We start from the raw sequence: 26,524 nt of genomic DNA, 5'->3' as shown, positions 1-26,524 counted from the left end.
TCTCAGCCTCCCAAGTAGCTGGGACTACAGGCATGAGCCACCATGCCCGGCTAATTTTTTCTATATATATATTAGTTGGCCAATTAGTTTCTTTCTATTTATAGTAGAGACGGGGTCTCACTCTTGCTCAGGCTGGTTTCGAACTCCCGACCTCGAGCAATCCACCCGCCTCGGCCTCCCAGAGAGCTAGGATTACAGGCGTGAGCCACCGCGCCCGGCCTTTTGCCCATTTTTTGATAGAGTTTTTTTAATTTTTTTCTTGCTGTTTTTCATGAGTTCTAAGTATATTCTAGTTATCAGCCCCTTATCAGATGTGTAGGATGTGAAAATTTTCTCCTATTCTGTAGGTTGTCTGTTTGCTTTCACGACTATTTCTTTGGCTGTACAGAAGCTTTTTAGTTTGATCATGTCCCATTTATTTATTTTTGTTGCTGCTGTGGTTGCCTTGGGGATCTTCTTCATTAATTCTTTGTCTAGGCCGATGTCTAGGAGAGTGTTTCCAACATTTTCCTCTAGAATTCTAATAGTTTCATTCCTTAGGTTTAAGTCTGTTATCCAGTGTGAGTTGATTTTTGTGAGAGACGAAAGGTGTGGGTCCTGCTTCAGCCTTCTACAAGCGGCTATCCAGTTTTCCCAGCACCATTTATTGAAAAGGGATTCTTTTCCCCAGTGTATGTTTTTGTCTGCTTTGTCAAAGATTAGATGGCTATATGAGGATTGTTTTACATCTGGGTTCTCAGATCTGTTCCACAGGTCAATAGTCCTATTTTTGTGCCAATACCAGATTGATTTAATTACTATAGCTTTGTAGTATAGTTTGATATCTGGCATATTAATACTTCCCATTTTGTTTTTGTTGCCTAGAATTGCTTTTGATATGCGGGGTCTTCTTTGGTTCCAAATGAAGTGTAAAATTTTTTTTTCTATATCTGTGAATAATGATGATGGGATTTTAATAGGTATTGCATTGAATTTGTAGATCAGTTTGGGTAGTATAGACATTTTAATGATGGTGAGTCTGCCAACCCACGAGCATGGGTTCCCTCTTTTTACATTCTCTGCTATTTCCTTCCTCAGTGTTTCATAGTTCTCCCTGTAGAGGTCTTTTACCTCCTTGGTTAAGTATATTCCTAGGTACTTTGTTTTCTTTGTTGCTATTGTGAAGGGAATTGATCCTTTGATTTGGTTCTGTTGTTGGCATATATGAATGCCTCTGATTTCTGTGTATTGATTTTGTATCCTGAGACTTTACTAAATTCATTTATCAGCTCCAGGAGTTTCTTGGTTGAATCTTTGGGGTTTTCTAAATATAATATCACGTCATCAGAAAACAGTGAAAGTTTGATCTCTTCTGTCCCCATTTGGATACCTTTAATTCCACTTTCCTTTCTGATTGCTGTAGCCAGGACTTCCAGCACTATGTTGAATAGAAGTGGAGATAGTGGGCAGCCTTGTCTGGTTCCAGTTCTAAGTGGGAATGCTTTCAATTTTTCACCATTCAGTATGATGTTGGCTATGGGTCTGTCATATATGGCTTATATCATTTTTAGGTATGTCCCTTCTATGCCTATTTTTTTTTTGTTCTTTTTTTTTTTTTCGGCATATTATGGGGGTACAGATTTTAAGGTTTCAATAAATGCCCATTTCCCCCCTCCCCCCACAAGTGTGAGTCTCCATCATGACCATCCCCCAGATGGTGCACATCTCACTCATTATGTATGTGTATACCCGCCCCCCTCCCACCTGCCCAATACCCTATTACTGTAGTACCTATGTGACCACTTAGGTGCTGTTCAGTTAATACCAATTTGCTGGTGACCTATGCCTATTTTATTAAGTATTTGTATCATGAAAGGGTGCTGAATTTTGTCAAAAGCTTTTCCTTTATCTATTGAAAGAATCATGTGGTATTTGTTTTTGCTTCTGTTTATGTGGTGAATTACATTTATAGATTTATGTATGTTGAACCATCCCTGCATCCCTGGGATGAAGCTCACTTGATCGTGATGGATTATTTTTTTGATAAGCGTCCGGATTCGGTTAGCTAGGATTTTGTTGAAAATTTTTGCATCTATATTCATTAGGGATATTGGTCTGTAGTTTTCTTTTTTTGTAGTTTTCCTTTCCTGGTTTTGGGATCAGAGTAATATTCGCTTCATAAAATTTGTCGGGGAGGTTTCCATTCTTTCGATGTTGTGGAATAATTTCTGCAGGATCGGCACCAGTTCTTCTTTATAAGTGTGGTAAAATTCGGGTGTGAAACCATCTGGTCCGGGACTTTTCTTTTTAAGGAGATTTTTAATTGCTGTTTCTATTTCGGCTCTTGATATTGGTCTGTTCAAGAATTCTATTTCTTCCTGGGTGAGCCTAGGGAGGCTGTGTGTTTCTAGAAATTTGTCTATTTCTTTCACGTCTTCCCATTTGTGTGCATAAAGGTTTTTGTGATATTTGTAAATTATATCTTGTATCTCCTTGGGATCAGTTGTGATATCCTTTTTTGTTCCTGATGGAGCTTATTGGAGATTTCTCTTTTCTGTTTTTCGTTAGTCTAGCCAATGGTGTGTCAATTTTGTTTATTTTTTCAAAGAACCAACTTTTTGTTTTATTAATCTCCTATATAGCTTCCCTGTTTTCAATTTCGTTTAGTTTTGATTTGATTTGTTAATTTCACTTCTTCTGCTGGATTTGGGGTTGGTCTGTTCTTCTTTTTCCAGCTCTTTGAGTCATTTCATTAGATTGTCTATTTGTGATCTTTTTGACTTTTGGTTATAGGCATTTATGGAGATAAACTTTCCTCTCAGTACTGCTTTAGCTGTGTCCCGGAGGATTTGATAACTTGTCTCTCCACTCTCATTTTGTTCAAAGAATTTTTTTATTTCTATCTTGATTTCTTCATTTATGAAGTAATCATTTAGTAGGAGGTTGTTTTAATTTCCACGTTTTTGTGTAGAAATGTGAGTTTCTGTCGGGGTTGATTTCTACTTTTATTCCACTGTGATCTGAGAAGATACATGGTATGATTTCTATTTTTTAAAATTTCTTGAGGCTTACTTTGTGTCCTAGGATATGGTCAATCTTAGAGAATGATTTGTGGGCTGATGAGAAGAACGTATATTCAATGGATTTTGGGTAGAATGTCCTATAGGTGTCAGTCAGACCCAATTGTTCTAGAGTTTTGTTTAAGTCCATTATTTCTTTATTAATTTTCTGTTTGGAGGATCTGTCCTGTGCAGTCAGTGGGGTGTTGAAATCTGTGGTAATTATGGAGTTGCTATTAATCAATTTGCTTAGATCCAGTAAGGTTTGCTTTATGAATCTGAGTGTACCTAAGTTGGGTGCATATATATTTAAGATTGTTATCTCTTCTTGTTGAACTGTTCTTTTCGCCATTATATAATGACCATCTTTGTCTTTCACTAATTTTGTTGGTTTAAAAACTAAATCATCTCAGTTTGGAACTGCCACGCCAGCCTTCTTTTGGTTTCCACTGGCTTGGAATACTGATCTCCGCCCCTTTACTTTTAGTCTATATGCATCCTTGCAAGTTAGATGTGTTTCCTGAAAACAGCAGATACTTGGCCTGTATTTTTTTTATCCATTCAGCCAGCGTATGTCTCTTGACTGGTGAGTTTAAGCCATTCACATTTATTGAGAGAACTGACAGGTGAGGTAGATTACTGTTCATTCTGTTGGGTTGGATGTTGTTGCTTTGATTTCTCTCTTGAGACATTGTAATATCTGGACTTTAATCTTTGGGTTTTGGTTGTTTTTATATTCATGAGTTTTTATTATGCTGTTCTGTGCATAACACTGTTTTGAGTACTTCTTGTAGGGCTTGTCTTGGTGAATTCCCTGAGGCTTTGCTTATCTGAGAATGTCTTAATTTCTCCTTCATATATAAAGCTTAGTTTTGCAGGGTACAATATTCTAGGCTGCGCATTATTTTGTTTCAAAAGAGTGAGAATGGGGTCCCATTCTCTCCTTGCTTGTATTGTCTCAGTTGAGAAATCTGGTGTTATTCGGATTGGTTGTCCTTTGTGTGTAATTTGTTTCTTTCGCCTTACAGCTTGTAGAAGGGTCTCTTTTGTTGACATTTTGGTCAGTCTGACTGCATGCCGTGTTGTTTTCCTGTTTGCATTGTATCTCCCAGGAGTCCTTTGGGCCTCTTGAATTTCTGATTCTGGGTTACTAGTTAGTCCTGGGAAATTTTCCTCAATTATTTCTTCAAATAGCTTATCCAACCCTTGGGTTTTTTCCTTCCTCTTTCTCTGCAATCCAGTAGACCCGCAGGTTTATTTTTCTTAATGTAATCCCACAATTCTTGTAAGCTTTGCTCATGTCTCTTATTTTTCTGCTCTAACTCTGTGATTAACTTATTTTATTTGAAGGAGTTGTCTTCAGTCTCTGAGATTCTTTCTTCTGTTTGGTCCACCCTATTTTTGAGGCTTTCCACTATGTTTTGAATTTCCCTGAATAAATTCTTCATTTGCAGTATATCGGATTGATTCTTCTTCAAGATCTCGATTTCCTTAGTGAATCTTTGTTCCAAATCCTGTATCTTCTTTGTTGTTTCCTTATGTTGGTTATCCTTTTTTTCTTGCATATCATTGAGCTTTCTTACAATCCAATTTTGGAATTCTTCTTCTGTCATTTTAGTGTTTTGGGTTTGTTCAGTCTCCATTTCTTGAGAGCTGGTGTATTTGCTAGGGGGAGTGTTTTCGGTTTGATTTTTTGTACCAGAGGTTTTCCGCTGGGTTCTCCCCATCTGGATCAATTGCTGAAGCTTAGGCATCCTCTCTTTTGTAGTTTCTTGATCAGCCACTTGGGGGAGCTCTTCCACCTTATTTGGAAGGTTCCCCTGATGTGGGTAGTTTCTTTTGGAGCCTGCCCCTGACAGGGGAGGAGATCGAGTCCCAGCTTTTTGTTCAGCTGGGTGGCCTGAGCTGTTCTGGGAAGCGTGGTCTTTTATACTGTGTCCTTACACAGGTCTAGTGGGTTCTCCCTAGATCTGGGGGAGAGTGGGTTTTCTTGTCTCACCACGATTCCAGGGGTGGAGCCTACCACTTTCGGCAAGACATGCGGGCTAGGGGGAGGAGGTATCTCCCCAGTCTGCCCTGCATCCCGGCGCCCCAGTGGCTATAACTTACCTCGGCTGTTAGACTTCTCAGTAGTTCGTTGATGGAGCCAGGCCTGGCGAGCTGATCGCAGTTTGTGTAGGAGCGGAATTTGTCAGGAGAGACTCTAGCCTGGGCAGGGGAGGGGGGTTTTCCTGCCACACCATCTGACGGCTGGGCTGTGGACCCCCCCAATTGCGAGCATTTGCTCACTCGCAGGGCACCAGTACTGGGGACGACTGTTTAGGGTGTGGCAGGTGCTGGGTTGGGAGCCTGGGTCAACAGGACGCCCCGTAGCCTCTTCTATGCCGTCTGCCCAACTGCCTGTTCAGCCATAGCCCTCGCTCTTACTGACCCGCCCTGTGCAGTCTTATTTGCCCTGGGCAGTTCCAGCTCTAAGCTGGTTACCAGAGGCAAGACATCTCGCTGGTTACCAGAGGCAAGACATCTAACTGCCTCCCCTGTCAGCTCAGTTCAGTTTCTTCCCGTCTTAGAGCCGTCTTACCACGGGGCTCAGGGGAGATCACGATGTTTTCCACCATTGACCGCACTGTCCAGCACCCTCTTCTCCTGCTGCAATTTTGCACCAGTTTCAGACAGGTCCCTGGCTGGGTGGGTGTAGAGGTCGATGGGGAAGCAAGGAGTTCTCCTGTGGGTCTGATTCCACTTTACTCCCTGGCCCGGCAGGCCAGCGCCCTCCCACACGCCCTATTGTTTGCTTTGCACTCTCCACAGAACGCGATCTTATCTCCCAATCACCTTGGTTTTCCTTTTATGAGAGTCCCACACTGAACCTCTGCGGATTCTTGATGCTGTCCTTGTAGTGGGGAGATCCACTTGCATGTAGGAGACCAAGGTCTATGCCTCCTTCTCTGGGAGCAGGAGTCCAGGGACCCTCCTCCTAATTTTTTCTATATATATTTAGTTGGCCAATTAATTTCTTTCTATTTTTAGTAGAGATGGGCTCTCGCTCTTACTCAGGCTGGTTTCGAACTCCTGACCTTGAGCAATCCTCCTGCCTTGACCTCCCAGAATGCTAGGATTATAGGCGTGAGCCACCACGCCTGGCTGAGAGGAAACAATCTTGCCTTGTTCTTAATCTTAGGGGGTAAGTATTCAGTTTTTCACCATTATGTATTATGTTAACTGTTGAGTTTTTTGTTTGTTTTTGGTAGATGTTCTTTATCAAATTGAGGAAATTCCCCCTATTCCTAGTTTTCTGAGAGCTTTTATCATGAATAGGTGTTAGATTTTGTCAGGTACTTTTTGTACATCCATTGATATCATATGATTTTTCTTCGTTAGCCTATTGATGTGGTCGGTTACATTAGTAGATTTTAAAACCGACCTTACATATTTGGGATAAATCTAACCTGGTTATGGTGAATAATTCCTTTTGCACATTGTTGGATTCAATATACTAATATTTTGTTGAGACTTTTTGCATCTTTGTTCATGAGAGATCATTGGTCTATAGTTTTTCTTTATTGTAATGTCTCTCTGGTTGTGGTATTAGGATAATGCTTCTGCCTTCTTAGAATAAGTTAGGAAATGTTCCCTCTGTTTCCATTTTCTGGAAGAGATTGTAGAGAAATGCTGTCATTTTTTTCTTAAATGTTTGGAAGGATTCACCATTAAAACTATTTGGGGCTAGTGCTTTCTGTTTTGGAAAGTTAATAACTATTGATTCAATTTTGTTAATAGTTAAAGGTTTGTTCAGATTATCTATTTCTCTTTGGGAGAGCTTTAGTAGATTGTGTCTTTCAACAATACTGGTCCATTTCATCACAGTTATCAAATTTGTGGATATAGATTTGTTCGTATTATTCCTTTATCATAGTTTTAATGTACCTGGCATCAGTAATGATTGCTACTCTTTTGTTTTTTACGTTAATAATTTGTATCTTCTCTTTTTTCTTGGTTAGTCTGCTTAGAAGTTTATCAATTTTATTTACATTTTCAAAGGGCCAGCTTTTGTTTTTGTTAGTTTTTTTCTGTTATCCTGTTTTTAATTTTATTGATTTCTGCTTTTTTTTTTTCTTTTGGCTGCTTTAGGTATCATTTTTCTTTTTGATGCTCATCTTGTCCCAGATTTGGCCAGTGAGAATTTCTTGAGGTAGCTACTCTGTCCATTTTGATTTGACCTAGTTGATTATTGAGCACTTACATTTTTTTTTTCTGACAGAATAAGATGTCTGTGTTTCAGCTTGTACTTATACTGCCTCACCCTGGAACACTCCACTTCTTTAAGAAGTTGGCTTCAGTCTTAATTTTACATGATTGTTCATTTCTTTTATCTAAACTTTGAACAGATTTGCCACATGACATCATCCTTTTTGCTTTTCTTTGGTAGTCTACAAGAACAGCTGAGGCGTCCTGTCCATGCTAGTAGTTAATGTATCTTTCCTTATTTTACAAACAGAACATTTTCTTGTTCAGTTTATATAGGGGAAAAGACACTTTAATTACATCTGACTAAATTCTCCTAGGAAGTCCCTGAAGGTGATTTGTACTTGAGCAGTTTGGACTTGTGCTGTGTTAAGGGATAGTTGAACACTACACTCTACACTTTTCAAGAAGTTCAAAAATTGAGTATGTAATATTCTGAATTATCTGGTATGGCTTTTCTGTGTCTCTACAATTATTTTATCATATATTTTTAAAGTGTTTAAACTTTTAGCTTCAGGATTTCTTTTTCTTTAACAAATACTGTATGCCAGCACTGTACAAATGGTAACTAATTTACTTCTTCATAACCTTGTAGGTGGATAGTATTATTTTCTCTTCTCCTCCATTTTATAAATGGGGAAATTGAGGCAGGGTGAGGTTAAATAACTTGCCCAAGGTCATACATCTAATGCGTGATGGGACAGAATCTGAATCCAGACAATCTGCTCCAGACGCTGAGCCTCCTGACCACTGCTTTGTGCTGTCTCTCTCTCCTTTGCCAGTTAAGTAGAAGAATTGTTTGTGATTCTGCATCATGTTCTCCCCTCCACTTCATGTTGATTATGATGTAGTGGATGTCACTCTTATTACCATAATGCCTTGGTGTGGCATTGCAAACACCAGTTATTTAAGTAATAGAGTTTTGAGATCCCCAGTTGGAAGCATTCAGGATCTTGTATTTCATTGCTTTGAGTTTGTCGGCCCTTTGTTGCAATTCTGTTTGGCCAGGAAACAGATATTTTTTTGATAGTGATGATGTCCAAAGAGATGAGGCTTACTTTTTAAAAAGTATGTTAATTCCATTTAGCATATGAATTTTAAAGTATTAACACCTGTGATGATACAAGATTGAAGAAGAGTAAGTGAAAACACTTCATAAGGTACAAAAAGATAAATGTTTGTAACTAGTTTATTGGTGTACATAATTACTGTTGGAACTGTAGGAGGAGGATCATTATTTTATGGGAAGAACATATTTTACTGGAAGTCCTAGATTCTTGGATCAGAATTCTAAATTCCAGTTCGTTGATTTGTTAACATGGGGTCCTCTGCATCCTATTTCCTCGTGTATTTTTGTCCTTATTCTCTGCCTCCTCACAGTTGTAGTTGCTAAGGCCTGCTGGTTCCCCAAAATCAGGGCATACTCCTTTTGAAAGGAGTATTAGCAATTTCTGATAAGGAGAGAGCAGCAGGAAGCATATTTCTTCATTTCTGTTTTAAAAGCCAAAGGCAAATGCATGTTAATATAAATATTGAAAAAAAAGATAAAAAGATAAAAAATACTCATAATCTAACTAGTAATATTTTGGTGTATTTTATATTTTGTGCATGTGTGAGGAATAATATATTTAATACATAGCTGCACACTTAAATGTATATGTTTATGAGGATCCCAAAATTGTATTAGCATACATTAATTGGGGACTAGAGTAGTGATAACTGCTTTGATTTGATTAGAGATAAAGTCTAAGAAAATAGATTTTGCTTAAAAGAAACGTGTCCTTAACAGAGTAAGAATTTTTATAAAATAAGAGATTTGCAGCATTGGGTGTTTTGTGTCTTAATCTGCTAAGGTTTATTACTGTCTCTTAACTTTAACTTAATGTGAAGAGGTTTCAGGGGGGTACTGGAAATCAAAACTGTTTTCATAGCAATAATGAAATGTTGTTTGCCTTTTTCATGTCTGTTCTCAATTGTTTGGTAGAGGCCACATGACCTGACCTATGATATGACAACAGACTGAATAAAGAAGCATGTAAGAGAATCCAGCTGTCAGAAATTAAGCCAGACAACAAAGGGATTTGCAAAAATGTAGAACACTGGCACTTTTCTCACTAGGTTTTTTTTTTTTTTTTTTAAAGTTATTTTCCATCAGAATGCTAGTTACATCGATATGCAGTTGCTTTGCTATTATTTTAAAATGAACTTAAATTTAAGTGCTCAGTTCTAATATATTAAATATTGATATATCAACATAAATAAAAGTTACTGTTAACAAAGTTCTCTAAATTTTGATCCTTAAAATTTTAAACACTATAAAGGGTTGCTGATACCAGGAAGTTTGAGAGCTACTGCATTATAACATCAGATTATTTATTAATATTACTACTACTCTCATCAGCAAAATCTTCAAATCCCTTATATGGATTGATGTAAATTTTCCAAAATTTTAATTTTCACTTAAAAGTTTGAATTTTATCATTGGTAATAAATGCTGTCATTTATTTTCCTTGAAGTGATAGTCTCACTTTGTTCATTTTCAAAAAAAATGTGTTTCAAATACTGTAGTCCAAATAACTATAGTTTGTCTATCCGTCTTTCTTTCAAGTGAAAATGGTGTTCCATAAAAAAGTGTCTCACAAGTGCTTTTCCCGAGGTAACCATTGTGTTTCAGTATACAGCAGAACTCCTTATGTGACTTCCCAATTAATCATACAAATAATTGGATACTCCTCCTCTGTGTCAGAATATAACAAAGTAACTGCTGGACAAAATCTGAAACCACAGAAATAAAATTTTCATATTCTATTAAATATCCATTGGTCTACCTTGCATTTTAAAGGAGTCTTTTGCCCCTGTATGTGTTTGAAACATCATACATAGATCATTTGGAAAATACTCAATCAGTGTGCTCTGCGTGTTGCTGTTTTCCTTTATACCACTATTATCATAGCATGGTATGTCTGAGAATTGACAGGGCCAGAGGAAAACTCCATCTGTGTCAGATATTTGAGGACCAAGATTTATATAATTAATACTTTTTAGAAAAAAGTAAAATTGTTAAATCTCTAACTAGACTGATCAGTATAAAAAAAGAGAAACCACAAATTTTCAATATGTGGAGTAGAAGAGGGACCTCACAACATATTCTACAAATATTAAAAGAACAAGGGAATATCATAAATAACTATGCACTAATAATTGAACAACTTAGATGAAATGGATTCATTCTTTTTAAAGATATGCATTACCCAGACTGACGCAAAAAGAAAGCTCTGTGTATATGTTTATTTATTCATGAATGAATGATGGAATCTTGCTCTTTCACCTGGTCTAGAGTGCCGTGACGCCAGCCTAGCTCACAGCAACCTCAAACTCCCCCGCTCAAGTGGTCCTCCGGCCTTAGTCACAAGTTGTTGTAACTACAAGCGTGTGCTACCATGTCTGGCTAATTTTTCCTATTTTTAGTAGAGACAAGGTCTCACTCTTGGTCTGGCTGGTCTTGAACTCCTGAGCTCAATTGATCCTCCCCCCTCGGCCTCCCAGAGTGCTAGGATTACAGGCATGAGCCACCATGCCTGGCAAGCTATGTATTTATTTAAAGAAATAGAATTTGCAATGAAAAACTTTCCCATAGGCCCTGTGACATCACAGGGCAATGCTAATTTGATAGGCCTGCTATTGCTAAAGCATCAGTTCTCACACTTTTTAGTCTTGGAATGTCTTTATGGTTTTAAAAATTATTGAAGATCTCAAGGAGCTTTTCATATGGGCTATTGAAATAGCTAATATACCTATAGCTATTGAAATAGACCTTATCAGAAACTAAAACTAAGAACTTTTAAAACTATTTATTCATTAGTTCATTTACAAAGTAATAAACCAATTAAAGTTAACATAAACAATGTTTTTGTGAAAAAGAACTATTTTTCCATAGAAAAACTAGTACAACCTGTTATCACAGATTGCTTACCTTGTAGAAAACTCTGCTATATACATGTAAAAGAATGTGAATGAAAAGGGCAAATTAGGTGTTTCTGGGTTGACACTTTTGTCTTTCAGCACTTTAAAGCTATAGTTTTCTTATATTTGACTTGTGTAATTTCAGATGAGAAATCTGTGATAATTCTTATCATTGCTTCTAAATAAATTCTGAGACTTGTTAGTCTTATGGCTCCTGGCATTTGCCTTTTGCCTCAGACTTGTGAAGTTTTGCCTTAATAAGCATGTGCAGATTCAGTCAAAAACACAAGAGAATCCCTATGTCAGTTTCTGGCTTTCTCTGAGTAGCTCTCTTCTCTCTACGCTGCCCTGTAAACTACATTCCCTTTCACCTTCCTGATATGTCTCTTCAACTCAGTGAAGCTGTTATGCTGTATTCGGTATGGCCCATTCTACACAGTGTTTTGGAAAGAACCCCCAGCCAGGTGGCAGGGTAGTGATAGGGCTTACCTAATTTGTTCTTCCTTTTTCAGGGGTTGCAATCCTAATCTCTTTGTTGTCCAGTGTCTGACAACAGTTTCATATACTTTGTTCACTTTTTGGGTAAATCTGATCTACCCACCATACCAAACTCACCATACCAAACACAGAATTTATGTTAATTCATTTTTTTTTAGAGTTGCCTTAAGAATTACAGTTTTAATAGAAACAAATCCTATTCAATATATAATGGGTAATATTGGACAGGGAAATTTTTTTTTTTATTTTAGGAGAATCTAAATAGCTGTGGGTTTGGATTAAAACATATTGACAGCCTTAGTAATTAAATGCAAAAGGTAAAGGAAGAAAGGTTAGGTGGCTTCCAGGGCACTCATACTTGACTGAATACCCCAAATCCAGAAATCTGAAATGCTGCAAAATATGAAACTTTTTGAGCACTGACTTGCTGCTCAAAGGAAATGCTCATTTTGGATTTGAGATGTTCAAACAGCAAGTACATAATACAAGTATTACGAAGTCTGAAAAAATTCTAAATCTGAAACACTTTTGGTTCCAAACATATTGGAAGATATTTAGGTTGGTGCAAAAGTAATTGTGGTTTTAGCATTGTTGAAATTTGCCTTTGATGTTGGAATACATTCTTAAATAAGTATGATTATGTTATACATTATTTTAATGCATGTTTCTTGCTTTATTTTTTTTGCTAATGACTTAGTAAAACTTGCTGTTTATTTTATATTTATTTTTAGATTATGGAAATGATGTTAGACAAAAAGCAAATTTGAGTGATTTTCTTATTTGAGTTCAAAATGGATTGTAAAGTAGTGGAGACAACTCCCAACATCAGCAACACATTTGGCCCTGGAATTGCTAATGAACGTATGGTGCAGTGTTGGTTCAGGAAGTTTTGTAAAGGACATGACAGCCTTGAAGATGAGCGCAGTGGCCAACTACTGGAAGTTGACAACGACCAATTGTTGACAATGAGCAATTATCAAGTTATTTTAAAACTATAGGAGAAGCCGAAGACCTCAATGTCAACCATTCTGTGGTTCAGCATTAGAAGCAAATTGGAAAGGTGAAAAGGCTTGATAAGTGGGTGCCTCATGAACTGACTGAAAATCAAAAAAATTATCTTTTTGAAGTGTTGTCTTCTCTTAATGTATGCAACAACAGCGAACCATTTCTCCATTGGATTGTGACATGCAACAAAAAGTGGATTTTATATGATAACCAGTGATGACCAGCTCAGTGGTTGGACCAAGAAGAAGCTCCAAAGCACTTCCCAAAGCCAGACTTGACCAAAAAAAGGTCATGGTCACTGTTTGGTGGTCTGCCGCTGGTCTGATCCACTACAGCTTTCTGAATCCTTGCGAAACCAGTATCATATGAGAAGTATGCTCAGCAAATTGATGAGATGCACCAAAAACTACAAAGCCTGCAGCTGGCATTGGTTAACAGAAAGGGCCCAGTTCTTCTCCACAACAGCGGCCGAGTGTACATCACACAACCAACACTTCAAAAGTTGAATGAATTGGGCTACAAAGTTTTGCCTCATCCGCCATATTCACCTGACCTCTCGCCAACTGACTACCACTTCTTCAAGCATCTGGACAAGTTTTTGCAGGGAAAACCCTTCCACAATCAGCAGGATGCAGAAAATGCTTTCCAAGAGTTCATTGAATCCCGAAGCAAGGATTTTTACACTACGGGAATAAACAAACTTATTGACAAATAATAAACTTATTGGCAAAAATGTGTTGTTGTAATGGTTCTTATTTTGATTAATAAAGATGCGCCTAGTTATAATGATTTAAAATTCACAGTCCAAAACCACAATTACTTTTACATCAACCTAAAAAATGTGTGTGTGTGTGTGTGTGTGTGTGTGTGTATTCAAACTGTAATAGATTTTATTTTTCAATTGGCAAATACTATTTGGTGCTTCCTATATGCCAGGTACTATGCTTAGGCTTTCAAAATATAGAGTGACTACAACAAGCATTCCCTGCTTTCTTGGAGTTATATTCTAGTGAAGAAGAGAACTAATTGTAAAAATAAGTAAATAGAATGCTGATAAGTATAAGGAGAAGAACATGGTGCCATAAAAGTGTATGAGAAACCAATTTAGACGGTCAGGGAAAAACGTTCTGAGAAAGGTGGTAGCTGAACTGAAATTTGAGATTTGAAAGATGAGCAGGAGCTCAGTAGTAAGGAAAAGGAAGTAGATTGAGTAGACATGAGCAGAGTAGTCCAGGCTGAGGGAAAGCATGTTCATTCAGAAGCTATCAGGGGAGAGCCTTGCATATTCCAAGGAACTGAGGGAAGGCTGATGTAGTGGTTAGACTGCAGAGAACTGAGTTTTGGAGGATGGCGAAAGATGTGACAAGAGTAATATGCAGGGGCTGGATCACAAAAGAGTAAAAGTTATTCAGAATCTTATTTTTTATAAAAAGTCTGTTATTATACATTTAGAAATTTGAGAGAGCAGTAGAAGTCATTGAGGAATGAGTGATCTGATTTTAAATTTGAAAACATAATTTTATGTATAGAGTTTTTTGATAGTGTGAAGAATGGATAGAGTATGGCAGATCTGTTAGGAAACTATTTCAGTGGTCCAGGTAAGAGTTCATGGTAGCTTGAAATATGGTAGTGTGGACGGGTTCAAGAGATATTTAGAGGGACAATGGTAAAATCAACCTGTTGTTTGTTTTTACATGGGGACTAGAATGAGATATCAAGAATAACTCCTAGGATCTAGTGTAAGTAGGTACGTAGTTTTGTACCATTTGCTGAGGTAAGAACACTGAAAGAGGATTGGCTTTTGGATATGTTGAATTTGAGGTACTTTTGGGATATCCAAGTGGAAAAGACATGTAGGCAGTTTGGTGTGAAATCAGAGGAGAGATCAAACTTAGAGATACACACTTGGATTTATTGTATCAAGGTGGTAATTGCTGTAGGTGCGGATGAGATTAACCAGAGCAGAGGAATGTAGAAAGAGAAAAGAAGTCCTGGTTTTCGAGGAATTCCCCTTTTTAATGTCCAGGTAGAGAGGACCATGAATCATTAAAGATGCCTGAGAAGAACTGATTTCAGAAAATCTAGGACAGTGAATTATTAAAAAAGTTATTTTGTATTAGTTTCCTATGGCTGCTTTAACAATTACCAAAATTTTACTGGCTTGATGGAACAGAAATTTATTCTCTCACAGTTCTGGAGGCCAGAATTCTGAAATCCGCATTACTGAGCTGAAATCAGGATATCATCCCTCAGGGTCTCTAGAACGGAATCTGTACCTTGCCCCTTCCAGCTTCTGGTGGCTGCTGGCATTCCTTGACTTGTCCCCACTTGACCACTTCAGTCACTGCCTCCATGGTCACATTGCCTCTTCCGTGTGTCTGATGTCCCTCTGCCTGTTTTATAAGACATTCATTATGGCATTTAGGTCCCACCAGATAATCCAGGATAATCCCATCTCAAAATCCTTAATTTGATCACATCTGCCAACACTTTGCCATATAACATTCACAGGTTCCAAAGATTAGTACCCCTTGATATCTTCAGGGGAGCATCTTGCAGCCTACCATACAGGGAAGAGAATGCTTCAAGGATTCAGTTGATCAACAACGTCAAGTGCTTCTGAAAGATCAAGTTAAATGTGAATTGAAAAAAATGTCCCATTGGTAGCCTCAGAGAGGCCTGTTTCATGGACGCAGAAGGCAAATTGGAGAGTGTTAAGTGAATAAGGTGTTTGGTAAAGTTGTAAGACTTCATATTTGATCGCTTTTCTTCTGTGAAAGAAAGGAAATAATGGGGATTGGATGCACTTGAATTGGGATGATTCAAGCACATTACATTTATTGTGCAGTCACACCTTTCTGCTAATGATAATCAGTATTTGCAGGCGCTGCCCAGTGTTCGCATCACTACCTCTGCTCCACCTCAGATCATCAGGCATTAAATGATGCTTCTCATTAAGGAGGCGCAACCTAGATCCCTTGCATGTGCAATTTATAGTAGAGTTTAAGCTCCTAGGAGAGAATCTAATGCAGCCCCTAATCTGTTACCTTTCCTATTTGCAGTTTGGTGTAGATATGGAGAAAGTAGATATCTGGGTTCATCTGGGGTTGGTCTTTTGCAAGACAGGAATCTAAGGAATTTGGGGTATTGATAAGAGTATTTTTAACAGGATGGAGTGTGGAATTTAAATTGCCTAAAAAAGAATCTAGTAAAAAGAGGATAGATGGGGAAAAGGTAGAAAGTTCAGGTACTAGAGACCATCTTGAGGTCAAACAGTATTCATATTGATGGTGGTAAAGCAAGTTACCAGAAGTAGAAATTGTGGTTAGAGTATAATACCTGAACTATGTTTTCTACAAGTGGATCAATTTCAGATGGTGACCAGATCTAGGTAGTGACCATGTGAATAGGTGGCTAGGGGTAGGAGGTGGGGTAGGTTACTGTAGATGAGCATGTCAAAGAACTGTAAGCTCATTGTTTTGGAGAGTTTGGTGTCAGGGATATTGATATCACCCAGAGAGATAGCAGGGCTTAGGGTAAAGGGGATACCTTTAATTAGGTTTGAATGTCCTCACTCAGTGAGGGGCATAACTAGGAGACTGGTAGATCATAGCAACAAAGAGAGGAACAGCTATAGCTGAGTTAATTTGAGCTTTAAAGGAGTAAGGTTTTGAGTATGTCTTAGAGTTGGGGAATGATGGAGTAAGGAGTAAGGATACCTGTAGCACCATTTGAGAGGGCAGTAGGAGAAGCGGTATTTTGAGATAGCAGCAAGGTTTCATTCAAAGCAAAGCTACAGGGTGGGCATGGTGGCTCATGCCTATAATCCTAGCACTTTGGGAGGCTGAGGTGGGAGGATCCCTTAATCTCAGGCATTGGAGAATAGCCTGGGCAACATAGTGATACCTTGTCTCAACAAAAATTTTTTAAAAATTAGCTTGGTGTGGTGGCTCGTGCCTTTAGTCCTAGTTACTGAGGAGGCTGAGGTGGGAGGATTGCTTAACTCTAGGAGTTTGAGGTTACAGTGAACTATGATCATATCACTTCCCTGCAGCCTGAATGATAGAGTGCTCTGTCTCTTAAAAAAAAAAAAAAAAGAGGCAAAACAGATGCTTGCCAAAAAAAATTAAGGATACAGATGCTAATTTATGACAGCTCGACTTAAATTTTTTTGACTTTGCTATGGGTTTATCAGAACAACCTCATTGTAAGTTGAGGAGCATCTGGACTTACAGTGATTGGACTTACGATTTTTCGACTTTATGATTGGTTTATTGAGGGTATTAAATGCATTTTTGACTTGGAATATAATCCCATCATAAATTGAGGAGCAATGGTATAGGGGAATTTGGAGCTGCAGTTCTAATGGCTCCATAGAAAGATCTGGGAGGACTGGGGAGGAGTGGAGGCCTGGGTGAAGGTCACAGAGGTATGAAACTTCATGGGGATGATAGTGGGCATTTGGGCTTTAAATATTTTCTTTGAATGCCCTTTTCTTTGACGTGGCAGGCACTAGGCCCAGTGTCCTTTCTTAAGTGAAAGCTTCAGTTGATTGAAGTTTTGTCTTGCCTCGCAAGGCAAGCACTGCAGCTTTTGTAGGTTTTTGATTTTGCTGTTTCAAGAGAAGACAGTAAAGGTAGTAAAAAAGCCAGAAGTGGAATGAGGCAGGGAAAAAAAAGATGGTAGTAAACATAAAAATATCTGGGAATATGTGTAATAGATTGATCAATTACAAATCTAGGTTAATTGATATGTAGGTTTGCAGTAGTTTAAATCTTAGACTGATTACCCCTTAAACATTTCTGGTGTACCTTGAGTCTCTCTGACTTAGCCAGGATTCACTTGAGTATTACGCGAGTAGTATTTAATAGCACATATTAAATAGTTGGTAAAGTACAGAACTATCTGTAAACAAAGATCACATAATATTTTGATTCTCATTATAGGTCCCCTCTGACCATAGAGGCAACTATAGTTGGTCACTTTTGAAAGTTGTTGTAAGTAAATATGATCCAGATGAAGCTTAGAAAGTTTAGGGTAACAGATTTGCTTTTTCTATATACATTTTTAAGACTGTACTAATTTTGTGAGCTACTTTTGATTTTATAGATTCTGGTAATGTTTATAACTCCTTGTTGTCTTTATTCCTAAAGAGCTACACCTGTTTAAGATTATTGCCAGAGTGGCTATCTGCTGTTGTTTCCTGCTATTCATTAGTTTTTCATCATGTACTTAATGAAAGCATCTCTTCTTTTCATGTCTACTTTGGAGAGTTTCACATCAGAACCTGATTGACTATTTTGGTGGTGGCCATTCTTACCATATATTTCTGAATAGGCAGACTGTTTTCTCACCAGGATCTCAGTGTTGATATATTCCCTACTCTCATTAATCTTCCTGATTAATTTAAATTCAAAGTATATTTTTGAATATCTTCTATAAGCAAAGCAACAGGCTAAATACTTTGGGAGCGTTTAAAAGATTAATTGCAATTTTTCCACCTTCACATGCCTACAGTTCATGGGGAGATAGTATGTATATAAATATGCCAAGATTATGTAATTAGAATTACTGTGAGACAAGGGAAGTTAAAATGCTGTAGGAGTTAAGGAATTATAGTTAAGGTTGTTATGTGATGGTGCACGTCTTGCATTCTGTCTTTCTGTCCACTGATATCCAGACAGAGTCAGTAAACAAAGTCTAAGTAGACACTTTTTCTGAAAGAAAATTATCTAAAACAAAGTGATACAGAAAAATTAAAAGTTTTTAAAAAAAGGTACGAACATTTAAAAACATTGTGAAATTGCTGAGGAATCCAAGAATTACAATATTAATCTAAGATGTGGTTGAATTTCAGGCCTAAGACCAGCAGAATAGAGACGGTCTGTTTTTATTGATCATAATGGGAAACGTTAACATACTTTTTTCTTAAAGTATGCAGACAGTAAACAAGACCATAGGAAATCAAATTAGAGATCTAGGTAAACTTGTCAGGAACTCCCAGTTCCATGGCTTGATACAATATTTATTTTTGTGAATTATCCACTTTAGTTCCCTTGTGGTTGACCCTCTCAACTAATGGGTACCTTCTCAGTTTGACTAATGAGCCAGCCAGTGTACAATTCTTGGGCTTTTTGTCATTTTCTGGTAGAAAGCCAATCCTAAATATTTTGTGAAATAAAATTACCAAGTACTTGTAGAGTCAGAAGGAGACAAATGAATGAGATGAATTAGGAACATTTCCCTTGAGTGCAAGATCTTATTCTCCTCTCCCCCGACCCCTGCTCTTTCACACATACACACACACAACTTACAGACCTCTCCCTATCCAGCCTAACCCTGAAGAAAATACAAGTAAACTTAAGAGTAATGCAGTACAGACTTTTGCTTCCAAGGTAGGATAGATGTACTTTCTCCTATTATTCCTGCTGAGTACAGCTAAGAGAGAAAAGTGGAGAGAAGAAGGTGGATCAGCTCAGGATGCAAATAATATAATGGTAAAAAATCCTCGGTTTTCATATAGTGCCTCACATAGAATGGGTGTGGAGAGCTGGCAATTCTGAAATGTTGGGCACAGACAAAAGCCCCAAGAAAAATTTATACTCTAGCTGAAACCAGGAAACAGGTAGCCTAGCAGGACATAAAAATTTTAGAAAATAACCATTCCACTCCAGCCAGAGGACATAGAAAAAAATCACCCCAATTGGCAAAGGCCAAGTGGGGACTTAGACTTTCACACTGTTCAGGCTGTAACAAGACGACCCTTCCTTCCGTAGTGTCACCGGAGATCATGTGGGAAGCAGTGACCAGCGGAAGGGAACCAGAACTCTCCTACCTTGGCTGAGTATGAGTTCCCCTTTTTGTCCCTCGCCCTCCACCTATGGGCTACAAAAGCCTAGTGAAGAGCCTGCACTTCCATCTTCCTCTTGGCAGTTCCTCCACCAGAGCAGTGCCAGAGAAGCCTACCATAATCAAATATTTAAATAAGATCCAGAGTCTCCTAATGTAATAACCCAAATATCCAGGTTTCAATGGAAAATCTCTCATAAAGTCTCACTCAAATTATAGAAGATAATTAATATCTGCTGACACTGAAAGAACACAAATGTTAAGAATTATCTGTCAAGAATTTTAAAGCAGCCATCAAGACAATGTTTCAACAACCAATTATGAATGTTTTTGAAACTAATGAAAAAAATGGAAATTCTCAACATAGAGTAAGTCTTAGTGAATAAATATAGGATATAAAGAATAACCAAGTGGAAATTTTACAACTGAAAAATGCAATAACCAAAATAAAAAACTCAGCAGATAAAGGTTTAACAAAACTGACAGAAAAAAGGACAAAATACACAAATTACCAAAAGACAAGTATTCCTTGTCTGAAATGTGTGGGACCCAAAAGTGTTTCATATTTTTTTTTTGATTTGGGAATAATTTGCATTGGTTGAGCATCCCAGATTCAAAAATCCAAAATGCGAAAATGCCCCAAGTAAGCATTTCGTTTGCACACATGTTGGTGCTCATTAAGTTTCAGATTTGGGCTGCTTAACTGTACAGACCCTGCAGACATCAAAAGGGATGACAAGGAAATATTATTTTAAAAACTCTATACCAATAAATTAGACAACTTTTGATGAAATGAATTTATTCTTCAGAAAATATGACCACAACTCACCCAAAGTGATATAGATAATTTGCATAGTGCTATGACCTTTAAGGAAATCTAATTTATAATTTTAAAATGAAAACAGTCCCAGAAAGGCTGGTAGAGGTGGTGGTGGCTCACGCCTATAATCCTAGCACTTTGGGAGGCTGAGGTGGAAGGATCACTTGAGCCCCCCTGAGTTTGAGACCAACCTGAGTAACATAGTGAGACCTTGTCTGTACAAAAAGTAAAAAAAATTAGCCAGGCATGTTGGCATGTGCCTGTAGTTCCAGTTACTTTGGAGGCTGAGGCAACATGATTGCTTGAGGCCAGGAGTGTGAAGGTGCAGTGAACTATGTGCAATGACCTTGCCACTGCACTTCAGCCTTGGTGGCAGAGTGAGACCATGTTTCTAAAAAAAAATAAATAACTAGGCCGGGCGCGGTGGCTCACGCCTGTAATCCTAGCTCTCTGGGAGGCCGAGACAGGCGGATTGCTTGAGGTCAGGAGTTTGAAATCAGGCTGAGCAAGAGCGAGACCCCATCTCTACTTTAAATAGAAACAAAATTAATTGGCCAACTAATATATATAGAAAAAAGTAGCTGGGCATGGCGGCGCATGCCTGTAGTCCCAGCTACTTGGGAGGCTGAGGCAGTAGGATCGCTTGAGCCCAGGAGATTGAGGTTGCTGTGAGCTAGGCTGATGCCACGGCACTCACTCTAGCCTGGACAACAAAGTGAGACTCTGTCTCAAAAAATAAATAAATAAATAAACAAACAAGGGGAAGGTGCGTAAAAGAAAGAAAGGAAGGGAGGGAGAGAGAGAGAGAGAGAGAAAGAAAGAAAGAAAGAGAAGAAAACAGGCCCACATGGTTTCACTGGAGAATTCTACCAGAATTATAAAGAAGAATTTGCACTGTTTGTACACAGTCTCTGCTGGACTGTTTTATGAAGCCAGTATTATCTTGCTACCAAAACCAAAGAAAATATGAAAAAATAAAGTTACCAATAAAGAAGACCAATCTTTTTCATAAGTACTTATGTAAAAAACTCTAAGAAAATGTTATTCAGCATTATAGAAAATATTATTCAGCATTATAGAAATAGAATTATACACTATAACCAAGTGGACTTTATTCCAGGGCTGCAAGGTTGGATTAATATTTGAAAATCTGTCAATGTACCATATTAACAAAATAATGAAGAAAATCACATGATCCTATCAATTGTTGTAGAAGCATTTGACAAAGTTCAACACCGTTTATGATTTAAACTATTAGAAAACTAGGAATAGAAGGAAACTTCCTCAACTGGATAAAGAACATCCACAGAAAATATATAGTTAATATCATGCTTGATGAAAGACTGCATGCTTTCCTCCTATGATTGGAAACAAGGTGGCAAGTATTTGCATACTCCCAACTCTTACTCATCATAGTATTGGAAGTTCCAGCCAGGACAATAAGATGGGGGGAGGGGAGGCATATAGATTGGAAAGGGAGAAATGAAACTGTACTTTTTGCTGTGACATAATCGTTTATGTAGAAAATCCCAAGTAATCTATGAAAATTCTTGTAGAACTAATACGCTCAGCAGGATCACAGGATACAAAACAAATATGCCAAAATTAATTGTATTGTCTTCCTTAGCAATGAACATGTGGAAACTGAAATTATAATTACAATAGTATTTGGAATTGCTTACAAAATGAAATTTTTAAATATGAATCTAACAAATCATGTATGGGACTTGTATGCTGGAAACTAAAATGCTGTTGAGAGAAATCAAAGACCTAAATAAATGGAGAGACATAATGTTTTCATAGATTGGAAGACTGAACATAGTATAGTTGTCTATTTTCCCAAAATCCCATGAAAATTTTTTTTGTAGATATAGACAAAATTATCCTAATTTTATACTGAAAGGCAGAGAAACTGCAGTAGCTAGTTTTTCCAGTAGTTTTGAAAAAAGAAAAAGTGGGAGGAATCTCTCTACTCGATTTTAAGCCTTATTTTATAGCTACAATAAACAAGCCAGTGTGGTATTAGTGAACAGAGAGATGTATAGGTCAGTGGAACAGACTAGCAACCCAGACATAGCTCCACAAAAGTAAGGTCAATTGATTTTTGACGGAGGTGCAAAAGAGATTTAATGGAGGAAGGATGGCCTTTACAACAAATATTGCTGGCATAGTTGGTTATCCACAGTCAACAAAATGACCCTCAATCTAAATCTCATACCTTATATAAAAATTAACCCTAAATGGATCATTCTTAATGTAAACTGTACAACTATAACACTTTTAAAAGATGTGGTAGAAAATCTTTGGGACATCTGTGGTGCATCCATATCGTGGAATCCTGCTCAGCAGTGAAAAAGGGATGTGATGTATATGCCAAGATTTGAGTAGATCTTAACCCTTTGCACTTGCTTGCTTTTTTCTCATTATCCATTCGACATTATCCACACTCGACATCCGAGTGCAAAGGGTTAAAGACATTGTGCTGAGTGAGAAAAGCCAACCTCTCAAGTCACATACTGTATGATTTCATTTATGTAACATTCTGGAAATGAGAAAATTACAGAAATGGAGAACAGATAATGGATTAGTTGTTGTCACGGATTAGGGGTTGGGATTGTTGGAACAAAGAGGGACGTGAGTGTGACTATAAAGGGATAGTCTTTGTGATGATGGAATGGTTCTGTACCTTGATTGTGGTTTGCGCTAGTCTACACATGTGATAAAGTGATATAAAGCTATACACATGTTGTACTAATGTTAGCTTCCTAGTTTTGATTTTATACTACAATTCATTAAGATGTAACCATTGGGGAATCTGGGTGCAGGGTACAAGGGATCTCTGTTACTACCTTTGCAACTTCCTTTGAATCTATAATTATTTCAAATTTAAGGTTTTAAAAAATCCTTGTTAAAGCATTGAGTAAAAAATTCTTAGAGAAAAAACCTAGTGTGAAGGTACAGGATGTCTGGGAAGTTAATTCTGTGGCATTTAAACTGGTTTTACCCAGAGGGCATTTGCTAAAACTTAAATTGGAGTTTCTTTTACTCAGCCTCAGCATTGAGGAACCTAAGGAAATAAGATCTTTCTTTGGAGGTGATGAGTCTGATAGGTCTTCCCTCTTTCCCCTAAAGCTCAGAGGACTAAACTGGAAACCACCACCAACCTCACTATCCTTCTAAGCTTGCAAGGAAAATTCATTTTCTCCATGCCTCTCAGTTTTTAATATGTATTGGAATCACCTGGAAGGCTTATTAAAACAAAGATTGCTGGCTGAGCAACATCCACAGAGTTTAAGATTCAGTAGGCATGGGATGAGGCCTTTAAAATGTGCATTTCTAAGATGTTCCCAGGTAATGTTGATTTTGCTGGTTGGGGACCACACTTCAAAAACTATTAGTGTAGATAAAACCTTGTTGAAGTAAATATGGGTTAAGATCACTGCCTAGATTGAGCAACCAGCTGACCCTTGTGTGATTTGCAGTTTGAATTTAATACCATCTAGGTGGTCCAAAAGAAAAATCTCTAAGACAGTTCAATTTGGATTTATCCCCATAATGACAGACTGACAAAAATATCCCAAGATTCTTGTAGGAGCAAATACAAATTCTTTTGGAGAAACATGTCTAACCCAGGGCTGAAAATTTTCACAGAAATAAAATTCTAAGTAAGTAGAGTGATTGACAGTTAAAAATAAAAACATAAGGAAACTAAGCATGTTGAGCAGGACTCAGCAGCAGACTTGGTAGGAAATAGAAATGATCAAACAGAGAATATAAAATAAGTACTTAATATGTTTAAACAAAATTACAAGTTGAAAATATGTTCCAATTCTCAGAAACTATGAAGAATATCCAAAGAGATTTTTTAAGCTAGAAATTACAGAATTGAAAATTATATTAATTGAAGCTTTATCTTAAAAAATCCTCACTAGATGAATTTTACTGCAGATTATATAAACTCGAAGAAGGAAATAATGAGCTGGAATATACATCTAAAGAAATTATTCAACTTGTATTCAAGAGAAACAGTTGTAAATCATGAAAGAGATGTTAACACCAATTTAAGAATATCTAAATAATTACCTGAATGGCCTTTCATAAGAGAAAATGGTGAATTCACAGCAGTTGAAAGGATAACGGTTGAAAAATTTCTACAACTCATGAACAACATTAACCTACGTATTCAAAAGCACAGGAACCTAAGCTGGTTAAATAAATAAATTCTCGCTTAGCCTTGTTACAGTGAAACAGGATAGCACCAAAGACAAAGAAAAGACCTTTGAAAGGAGGAAGGCAGATTTACCTTTTAATAGTGTCACACCCAGAAGACATTGGGATGTTATCTTAAGTAAAAAGAAAAAGCCTAGGATTCTATACTAAGGGGAAAAATCAGGGGAAATTCATAGATTTCATACTGACAAAAACTGAGCATTTGCAATTAGGAAGTCTTTCGCTAAAGGATTTTTTTTTTTTTAATAGGATACAGGATCTCACCCTATTGCCCAGGCTAGAGTGTAATGATGTGATCATAGCTCATTGCAACCTCAAACTCCCAGGCTTAAGCAATCCTCCTGCCTTAGCCTCTTGACTAGCTGGGATTACAAGTATGTGCCACCACATGTGACTAATTTTTAAACTTTTTGTGAGACAAGGTCTTGCTGTATCGCCCAGTGTGGTCTCAAACTTCTGGACTCAAGCAGTCCTTCCACCTTGACCTCCCAAAGTACTAGGTGTGAGCCACAGCACCTGGACTCAGTAAAGGAAATTTTGAAGAATGTACTTTAGGCAAGGGGAAAGTGAATCTCTGATGGAAGGCCTGAGGTATAAGAAGGAATGAAAAACACAAAAGTAGTAAATATCTTAGATAATCTAAACAGTTAGTGATTTTTATGATACAGTAAACATGTTTCATAGGCTTTTAAAAGTAGAATTAATATACATGCCAATGACAGCATGTAAATCAGAAGAAGGAAGAATGGGGTTAGTATTCTAAGGTACTTGTTGGTGAGGGGAGTAAAGATATGTAACTTTTCAGAGTCCAAAGTTAGTCAGCATATATGTCATAATAAAGAAGAGCAACTAAAAGAAATAGAGGTAAAAAGTTATAAAATAGCCTAGAGAATGAAATAAGGAAAAGTACAAAATCTAAAAGAAGAAAACACAGAAAAAACATAGTTCACAGAATAAGTAGAAAACAAAGTGATGGCTATAAATCCAAATATAGAAATTAATTTGAGTGTCAGACTGAATTTTTAAAATCCAACTATACAGTTTACCTTGCCCCCCCCCCCAATAAAAGTATAAAAAGGTTGAAAGTAAAAAGATGGAAACAAGGTAGATCATGCAATACTAATGTAGATTTTTTTTAAGGCAAAAAGCTTTGCTAGAGATAAATTAGGTTGTATACTGAACACTTCGGTATGAAAACAAAACAATTCTAAATATTACACATCTGGTGCTATGACTACAAAATATATAATGTAAAAGCATAAAATACAAGGAGGAAAAAGACATTCATAATCAGAAGTGGAAGGGTTTAGGACTTGTCTCATTGTCTCATTAGCTGATAGAACAAGCAGACTAAACATTGACGTAAAACTTGTTTTATGGTATCCTTTTGTCTATTTTATGTCTGTAGTGTCTGTACTCATGTCCCTTTTTTTCACCACTCATATTGGTTTTTTTGTGTGTGTGTGCCTTCTTTCTTTTACTTTTGTTTAGTCTCACAAACACCAAATAGTAAGTACCAATATCTTTGTGGTTTGTTGAGAGATAATCAATGGTTAATGAACATACCAAAGGTCCATCAATCTTATTTTTTAATCTTTTAATTATAAAGTACACATAACACAAAATTTACCGTTTGTAATGTTTAACCACTTCGGTATGAGCGTCAGCTGTAGTCGATAGCCACAGATGAACGTGCATAGCAGAGCGTCGACTTTAGTCCATAATTTTGAATTGACTTTTCTAGTTTTTCATTTATCAAATAAAATTGTGAACATTTAAAAATAATATAATGAAAACATATATGTATATGTTACCTATTGTGATTTACAAGTAAAGCTGCCTGTGAAGTAAAACAAGCTTTCAGTGCTTTAAAGTT

At 37.3% G+C, this 26,524-nt stretch overlaps 1 protein-coding gene across 6 annotated transcripts in view; it reads left to right on the top strand.

Annotated features, from left to right (window-relative positions):
• Positions 1-26,524, top strand: part of LOC105860097 (mitogen-activated protein kinase 8) — a 134,766-nt gene that overhangs the window by 19,662 nt on the left and 88,580 nt on the right. The window contains exon 2 of one of the 6 annotated variants that reach the window (XM_012744555.3): positions 19,526-19,593. The exons of 4 other annotated variants lie outside the window; for them this stretch is intronic. The gene's annotated coding sequence lies outside the window, so the exon portion shown is untranslated. Of the gene's footprint in view, positions 1-17,891; positions 19,594-26,524 lie in introns of those variants that run through there. One more of the 6 variants, XM_012744558.2, reaches the window with a different exon arrangement.

Source organism: Microcebus murinus, chromosome 14 (assembly GCF_040939455.1).
Source record: "Microcebus murinus isolate Inina chromosome 14, M.murinus_Inina_mat1.0, whole genome shotgun sequence".
NCBI lineage: Eukaryota > Metazoa > Chordata > Mammalia > Primates > Cheirogaleidae > Microcebus > Microcebus murinus.
The sequence above is the reverse complement of the archived record's forward strand: the minus strand, read 5'-3'. Positions and strand labels throughout refer to the sequence as shown.